Below are 9,702 nucleotides of genomic sequence, written 5' to 3' on the forward strand. Positions count from 1 at the left end.
TGCAATATGAATCTATTTTTATTTGTAACAGGACACAATTGGAGAAACTGGTTATTTTAGCAAGGCTTTGAATGGAATGGTGTACTTCTTTTTAAGGAATAAAACTTGACTTATGGAGCCAATAAAGCCCTTGGAGAAACTGGCCTCATGTTTTGTGTATGCACTCCCTGTACAGGGTTTCTGACCTGTGGTAAGTGAAGGATGTCAGTTTCTGATAGTCCTGGAAGCCCTAGGTTTATCATGGAACTTCAAGAAAAGAGGAAATTCACCCAATTAATAGGTACTAATGATACAAATTCATGGCTGGATTTGGCTTTGAAAAAGTCTTATCTGAGATTTCTTCTATGAAATAAAGTTCCATCAAAGAGAATTAAAAAAAAAGTATGTAAAAATAATTACGGCTGCACTTTATAAAAATAATTAGGCAAATTATAATAAAGCAAACCAGTCCTATCATGATTTGTCTTTAGCAAAAATGGGAAACTAGAGAGAGAAAAATTATGTTTCAAAAACTATAGTACACCATTTGTTAAATTCTAGTCTTGCCTAATGTTTTTATTTTCTACAGTTTGGACCCAATTCTTTTTATTGGGTACAATCTGCAAATAATATATTCAATTTTTTCCTTTTTTTTCATTTTTATTAATTTGAAATCACTGAAAGCTAAGTTGTGCTTTCATAAATCCCTGAGAACTGAAGCTAGATAACTTAGTCTTCAGAAGAAAATAACAGCAACCTATTTATGTACATAAGCCACTTTCATACCTGCCTACTGATGTATGGACTTCAGAGTATTGTGGACTATATTGATCTCCCAGAATTGTTCTTTTGTTTGTTGTTATTTTTCTCCCTTTCTACCCCTATTTTTTTTTTCACAACGAATAGCTTTTATTTTGGTATGCATCCACATTTCAGCATTTAGTGGTCCTGAACAGAAAGTGGAAAGCACAGCAATTTGCCAGGAGATCAAGCCCCCCAATTTCGGGGATGTGCTGTGCACAGTAGGTTCTTTCTTAATCCCTGCTGAGGAACTTGAGAGGCAGCAGCAGCACCAAAACTAAGGTATGCACCAGATTCAAGGTTGTTTTTGTTCCAGTTGTCAGATTCCAAATTAGACCCTAATGGATTACAAGTATGACCAAATAAAAGCCCTGTTTAAAACTTCTGCTTTTTTTTTTTTTTTGAGATGGAGTTTCACTCTTGTTGCCCAGGCTGGAGTGCAATGGCATGATCTCAGCTCACTGCAACCTCTACCACCTGGGTTCAAGCAATTCTCCTGCCTCAGCCTCCCAAGTAGTGGGATTACAGGCATGCACCACCACACCCAGCTAATTTTGTATTTTGGTAGATACAGGGTATCACCATGTTGGTCAGGCTGGTCTCGAACTCCTCACCTCAGGTGATCCACCCGCCTCAGCCTCCCAAGGTGCTGGGATTACAGGCTTGAGCCACCATGCCTAGCCAACTTCTTCAATTTTTAAAAGCAAAAGCGATTACAAGAAAGTAAAACAATTCAGAGGGATCATTGCTTACAAGTGTCTTCATGTGGTCTTTCTCCAAGTTTAACCACCAAGGACTCTGAAAGCTGACAGATCTGAGTAACCCTGGTGACTATTCTTTTCACCTGATGACAGCAGAGGGTGGCAGGGCTGAGGACCCAATATTCATTTCCCAGGCTGATGGAAAGAGAATAAATATGGTTCCAAAACTAAATAAGGGAAATCAGAAGCTCTTTCCATCCTTGTCTGATGGCTTCTGGCCAAAGCAAGGAAGTGTCATGGAAGGTCTTGGGTGCTGATGGTGCAAAAAGCAACCTGAGGAGGAGGGAAGAAAAAGCAGCACTCCTCAATAAAGGTAGAGGAGATAAGATATGGGGAAAGTCCTGAATTCCTCACCGAAGGCTAATCTCAGAGTGTAGTGGAGGGGTTACGATCTATGCTTCGGCCAAGAGCAGGAGTGGAGGAGCTTGGGGACAAGATGATGGCTTGGAAGTGGCATCATTTAAGACTTGAAGAAACCAGTGGTGCAGGCGAAGCACCCTACACACCCATCACTAGTCCCACAGGCTGCGACCTGAAACCTTCACATCTACTCTACAGGACTCCCAGGCTAGAGGGCTGTTGTTGCAGGGAAGGTGGGAGATAGTAGGTAGGCAGAGACCCCAGGCCATGTAATCAGCAGCAAGGTGATTGTGTGATGTGTCTTTTCACAGCTGAGTTAGATGTGCCCTAACCAGTTATCATGGGAATCAATTTAAATAGACTTTCTTGATCCCAGAAGTTCAACTATGGAGACAGTGGTTACACTTGACAGGATGATTTGTCATAGCACAACTTACATATTTCAAATGGACAAAAAATTAGTATCATTTACAGTATCTTAAGATATATTTCCTTTGAATGGGGGCTTCCTTTCCAGTACTTTGGGGTCTACAAGACGTATCTAGAAAATGTGCAACTGTGGAAAATGAAGACTGCTTAAATTGAATGGGGGGAAAGGGGAAGGGCCTGTGGTTTTTCTTTTGGATTAATTTCTGGAACACTGTCATTCAGGCGGCTGAGGGAGTTTCATATTTTCTTTAGACACAATTAGGTGCCAAAGCTCTTGCAGGACAACTTTGATGCTATATGAATTCTGCCATTTTGCTAGCAGTGATATGACTCTTGGGTGCACCACTCCATTAGAACAATTAACTCCACTAATATTAATTTTTGTTACAAACCTTACAAAAGGAGATGATTCTGGGTATTTAGGTTCACGTTCTATTTTCAGGCTGTATACTTGGTTTTCATAAATTGTCTTTGGAGGCCCAATTATCATCCCTGTCCATCTTATAAGTGCCATGTCTTCATCATCTTCTAGACCACAACTAACTGTGCCATCTCCTACTCCTTTCTAGCCTACTTCGAGTTCTTCCAATAGGTGGAAATTGCAAGGGACTGTTACTGCCTAGCCTGTGGTGGCTGCATCTTGCAACTCTGTTGCTTGAAGCCTGGCCCCTTCTTCTCTCCCCCTATTTTCTTTTCATAGGACATGAGGCCACAGTCTTCTAAAAATGACCTTTCCTAATAACTAGAGACCTACCTGTCTAGGAATAAACCATCTTAGCCATGAGAGATAGGAAGAAATCTGAGAGACCAAAGACTCATTTTCTTCTAAAATGCTTTCTTCAAAAGATTTAATAAAAGAAAGCAGGGGAAATGTGACAGGAAAGTATATTGCTCACCCAAAATCACTAAGTTAAAAAGAAAATTCAAGTTGGGAACTGCTTAGGGCATATCTGCCTCCTATTGCATTGAAAGTCACCCTTCTGCTCACTGAGATAAATGCATATTTGATTGCTTTCTTTGGAAAGGCTAATCAGAAACTTAAAAGAATGCAATTGTTTGTCTCTCACCCACCTGTGACCTGGAAGTCCTCACCCTGCTTCAAATTGCCACTCCTTTCTGGACCAAGCCAATGTTCATTTTACATATATTGATTGTTATCTCATGTCTCCCTAAAATATATGTAACTAAGCTATGACCTGACCATCTTGGAAACATTTCGTCAGGACCTCCTGAGGCTGTGTCACAGGTGTGTGTTCTTAATGTTGACAAAATAAACTTTCTAAATTAACTGAGATCTTTCTCAGATTTTAGGATTTCACACCATTCTCTCCTTGCTTGTAAGATTTCCACTGAAAAGTCTGCTGCCAGCTATATTGGAACTTCGTAGTATGTTATTTTATCTTTTGCTTTTTCTGCTTTTAGAATCCTCTCTTGATTTTTGATTTTTGGAAGTTTGCTTATTAAATGCCTTGAGATAGTCTTCTTTGGTTTAAATCTGCTTGGGGTTCTATAACCTTCTTGTCTTTGGATAATAATATATTTCTGTAGGTTTAGGAAATTCTCTGTTATTATTCCTTTGAATAAAATCTATTTTCCTATTTCTTTCTCTCCATCCTGTTGAAGACCAATATCTCTTAGATTTGCCCTTTTGAGGCTATTTTCTGGATCCTGTAGGCATGCTTCATTATTTTCAATTTTTTGTCTCTTATGACTGTATATTTTAAAATAGGCTGTTCTTCAAGCTCACTTTTTTCTGCTTAATCAATTCAGTTATTAAGAGACTCTGATACATTTTTATATACCAATTGCATTTTTAGTTCCCGGATTTCCCCTTAATTCTTTTTAATTACTTACATCTCTTTGTTAAATGTACCTGTTATTTTGAATTCATTTATATCTTCCTTGAAACAGCTATTCTAAGTTCTCTGTCTTAAATGTCACGTGCCTCTGTTTCTCCAAGATTGATCCCTGGTGCCTTATTTTGTTCATTTGATGAAGTCATGTTTTCCTGGATCATGCTGCTGCTTGTAGATGTTTGTCTGTGTCTGGGTATTAAAGAGTTAGGTATTTACTGTAGTCCTTACTGTCTGACCTTGTTTGTTCCCATCCTTCTTGGGAAAGTTTTCCAGATACTTGAAAAGACTTGAGTGTTTTGATCTAACCCATATCTGCTTCAAGGGCAACTCCAAATCCAATAATGCTGTGGTTCCTGCAGACTTGTAGAGGTACAAGCTAGCTGGTCTTAGCCAAGATCTGGAAGAATTATCTGGTGTACCAGGTAGAAATGCTTTGTATTAGTTCATTCTCATACTGCTAGTGAAGACATACCTGAGACTGGGTAATTTATAAAGGACAGAGGTTTAATTTACACACAGTTTCACAGGGCTTGAGAGGCCTCAGGAAACTTACAATCATGGCAGAAGGGGAAGCAAAAATGTCCTTCTTCATGCGGTGACAGCAAGAAGTGCCGAGCAAAAGGAGAAAAAGCCCCTTATAAAATCATCAGATCTCATGAGAACCCACTATCACAAGAATTGCATGAGGGTGATTGCCCTCCTGATTAAATTACCTTCCACTGAGTCCCTCCTGAGATATGTGGGGATTACCGGAACTGCAATTCAAGATGAGATTTGGACAGTGACACAGCCAAACCATATCATTCCACTCCTGGCCCCTCCCAAACCTCATGTCCTCACATTTCAAAACACAGTCATGCTCTTCCTAAAGTCCCCCAAAATCTTAACTCACCCCAACATTAACTCAAGTGTCCAAATCCAAAGTCTCATCTGAGACAAGGCAAGTCCCTTTGACCTAGGAGCCTGTAAAATCAAAGGCAAGTTAGTTACTTCTTAGATACAATGTAGATACAGGCATTAGGTAAATACAACTAATCCAAATGGGAGAACTGGCTTAAAAAAAAAAAGGGCTACAAGCTCCATGCAAGTCTGAAATCCAGTAGGGCAGTCATTAAACATGAAAGTTCCAAGCTGATCTCCTTTAACTTCATGTCTCACATCCAGGTCACACTGATGCAAGAAATGGGATTGCATGGCTTTGCCTTGAGCAGGTTTGCCCCCTGTGGTTTTGCAGGGTGCAGTCCCACTCCTGACTGCTTTCACAGGCTGACATTGAGGTTCTGGTGAAATGGTTTTTCTTAAGGGCAGGCCTTTTTAAGATGAACAGAACACTCTGGTGTTATTCAAAATGGTTACTTTCCCCCTCTCCCTACAGATATCACAGAGTACTTTTTCTCTGATATTTACTGTGAGAACTTTCTTCAGTTCCTGAAGGTAAAAATCACAAAAGTGTGGGTTTCATGTATCAATGGGTACACCTAGAGATTTTACCCCCAGGTTTGCCCACACTGAGCCTCTACTAATTTGTCAAATGCAATTTTTATTTTCCTACCCTAGTATTGGTTCCCACAGAAGTTTCTCCTCATTGGCTTCTGGTCCAGTAAGTTTGGATTTTCTTTGTCTTTCTACCTATATCTCCAATTTTGGAAGCAGTAATTTGCCCTGTCACCTCACTTATCTGAAGGACCTAAGAAATATTGTTGATTTGGTAGTTTCTTTAACTTGGTCACATCTTTCAAGTTCCTTGAATGTCCGTTGGAAACCAGAAACCAGTTATATCTAAGGAAGTATTTTGTTAGATATTTGAATCAGGGTTATGCTAACTTTATAAAATGAGTTGGAAAGTTGTTCTTTCTCATCTATTTTTCGGAAAGTGTTTCCTCAAATATTTGATATAATTCACCAATAAAACCATCTTGGCCCAAAAGGATTTTTTTTTTTTGGCATTTTTGTTTAAAATTATGGGCTCAATGAATTTGACAGTTGTGTTTGGGTCAAGTGTCTTCCAAATAATTTGTTCATATTTTTTAAGTTGTCAAATTGTTGGCATAAAGTTGTTTATAAAATTTATTTATTATATTTTAGGTTCTATAAGATTTATGTTCTCTCATTTTTCCTAACAGTGGTGAATTATGCTTTATTTTTTGGTTTATCAGGGTAACTAGGACGTTATAATTTTTCTAAGTGTTTTCAAGATCCAACAGTTTAAAGAATTTCTTGAAAACTAAACACTAGACACAAGTTGAATTTCACAAATTTTTCTAAACAATAAACACAGCTTATGTTTTACTTTATGCACTTACGTTTTTTGTAATTTTAGGATAATTTAATTCAAGATATTTTAAAATTTCTCCTATATCTTTGATAGATGTGTAATTTAAAAGTGTTATTTTATTTTCAAATATTTGTTGCTTTTTCAATTACATGAATTTGTTAATGAATCCTCCCTTGATGTCATTTTGCTAAGAAAGCATGTTCTGAATTATTTTTTAAAAGTTTTTGGAATCTTTTGTAACTCAGTTTATGATCCCTGTGAATGCTCCTTATGAACTTTCAAAGAGTGCATATTTTCAGTTTGGTATAATGTCTTACACATGCCAGTTAAGTTTAATGGGGTGATAGAATTGATTCAATTCCTATATAACCTTATTCATTTTTTTTTTTTTGCCTACTTTTTTCCTATCAATTACTACAGGAGAAGTGCTAATATCCAGTATCTCCAATAATTTTGCTGAAAGTGTCCTTTTGTGTTGAATTCTCTGTTTCTGCTTTATTTAATTTAAGCTGTATTTTAAGGTGCATACATATTTAAGATTTCTACATGTTTTTGATAAATTAGTCAGGTTGTCATTATACAATTATCTTCTTTATCTTTGGTCATATTATTGTATTGAAATTCATTTTTTTAGATGGAGTCTTGCTCTGTCACCCAGGCTGGAGTGTAGTGGTGCTTTCTCAGCTCACTGTAACCTCCACCTCCTGTGTTCAAGCAATTCTCCTGCCTCAGCCTCCTGAATAGCTGGAATTACAGGTGCGTGCCACCACACCCAGTTAATTTTTTGTATTTTTAGTAGAGACAGGATTTCACTGTGTTAGCCAGGATGTTCTTGATTTCCTGACCTCGTGATCCACCTGCCTCAGCCTCTCAAAGTGCTGAGATTACAGATGTGAGCCACTGCACCCAGCCTGAAGTTCATTTTTCAAGATACAAATGTAACCATTCCAGTATTTTCTATGATGCATGTTCACCGTAGGACAGATTTTTTGAAAGATTACTCATAACTTATCTGTGTTCTCATATTTATTTTTTTTTTTTTGGTTCAGCAGCTTATAGTAGGGTCTTGCTTTATTATCCAGGCTTACAGTGTATGTCTTTTATAAAATATATTTAGTTCCTTTTCAATTTTTGTAACTATTGGTGTAATTTTTTTAAGTCAATCACTTAGCATTTCGTTATTTATTTGCCCTGTTGTTCATTCTGCTTCTTAATCTTTTTTTATACCTTTGAATACATAAATACATAAATTTAATATTCTCTATCGGCTTTATTTGCACATAATTGCTTTTATTTGTCACAATTGTTCCCTTAGGATTAAAATTATTGTAATTACCTTAAATTACAGCCATTGTACATAGATATAAGAATGTTACAACAGTATCATACAATTTACCTCTATATGTTATAAACTCCATTATGCTTTGTTTTTATTTTCATAATTCATAACACTTTTAGTAAACAGAATTTCTTTTATATTTATCCACATATTTACCATTAGCATTATTCATTTTTTCATATATCTAATTTTCTCCCTGATATAATTTAAAATCAGCCTGAAGAACTCCTTTTAATATATATATTTTCTTATATTTCAGATCTCCTGGTGTTAAACTGTTACAACTTTTGTTGATATAAATTTTTTTGGTCATATTTGAAGAGTATTTTGTTGGATATTAAATTCTAGTTTCATAGTAATTTTATTTCACTATTTTAAATATATTCTGGTTTTAGTGGGTTTTTTTGACATATGATGTTTCTGATGATAGGACATTAAAATATTTTGTATCCTGTAAATTATCTATGTTTTTCATGTGGCTGCTTTTAATGTTTTTTATTTAGCTTTCGTGTATTTAACTATATTGTGCCTAGGTGTGTTTTTGTTTTGTTTTGTTTTTAGTTTATTCAACTTACAGTTTGTTATTATCTTTTGGGCTTATGGGTGTATACCTTTCAATTAATGTCAATATTTTACCATTTTTTAGAACACTTTTCTGTGCCTCACTCTCTATCTTCTCATTCAAATTCACATATTTAGATAATTTGATATGAAAACACTGGATAGTGATGCTGTTCATTTGTTATATCTTGGTTTTTATCTATGTTGCATAGAATCTGTTATTGTGTTTTCAAATGCACTCAGTTTTCTGCTTTGTATTTTTATCAAGCCCATTTAGTAATTTCTTTAAAATGTTGGATCATATTTTTCTGACTTCAAATTTCCATTTGAATTTTTCATAATTTTGATATTTCTATTTAGATTTGCTATTTAATCACACATTATATTCATCTTCATATTTAAATTTAAATCATTGATTTTTCAATATAACTGTAATAACTGTGCTAATGTTTTTGCCTGCTAATTCTCATATTTATCATCTCTAGTTATGCTTTTAAAAAAAATTCTCTTATTTCTGCATCTTCCTTTAGATTGTATAAGAGTGCATGCAGCTCTTACTTTAGAGTTAGGGTATTTCTACATCTAATTTGCATCCTTTCTAGATTTACACTTAATGAAAAAGTGTTTAACATAAACTTAATGCTCTGGGCACTTGGAATTCCAATGTCTTGTAGCACTACATAAACTCCACAGTTTCTGTTCCTGTCACAAATCCTCATTATACGTTCTATTCTAGAACTCAGTGAGTCTCATCCTGCTCACCTGTGTATAATATATACAGACTTATATTCTGCCATAGACACCAAGGAATTCCATGCAGATTTCATTAACTCTTCCGTGTGCAACTCCTTCCTCTCTGGCATCCAACAATGTTAAACCCCACTCTCTTTTCTCTTCTCTGTGTGACCATTGTTGTCTATTTGGGGCCCATTTTCTTGTGCTACTCAGGAAATGTCCCACAGGGAAAAGTCAAATTAAACGTGGAATTCTGATATGCTTCTCTCAAGGATTATATTTTTGAATTGTCTGTTAAACACTGCCTGAAGATAGCTGTTTTATCTATCTGTCCAGTTTTGCAGTTGCTTATGGTGGGAGTTCAGATATAGAATTTGGGATGATATACTAATAATTTTAGCCAATAAAATCAATGTGCAATTAATTTATCAAAATAATAAACTCTTATTAATAGTAATTTGCAGGGATCATATTTATTGGTTCATTTCTCTTTAAATTATAGAAAGAGTCATTTAGGAAAATTGGTCAATATAGTGAAGGTGGATATTATTCATGGTAATGAATTCATTTCTAATACCACAGGTAAATTTACAGAAATATTGCCAG

The 9,702-nt window shown here is 35.8% G+C and overlaps 1 pseudogene; it reads right to left on the bottom strand.

Annotated features, from left to right (window-relative positions):
* Positions 1–2,418: 2,418 nt before the first annotated feature.
* On the bottom strand, positions 2,419–9,080 carry LOC105520227 (annotated as a pseudogene).
* Between the last annotated feature and the right edge of the window lie 622 nt (positions 9,081–9,702).

Source organism: Colobus angolensis, unplaced genomic scaffold (genome assembly GCF_000951035.1).
Source record: "Colobus angolensis palliatus isolate OR3802 unplaced genomic scaffold, Cang.pa_1.0 Scaffold373, whole genome shotgun sequence".
Taxonomy (NCBI): Eukaryota; Metazoa; Chordata; class Mammalia; order Primates; family Cercopithecidae; genus Colobus; species Colobus angolensis.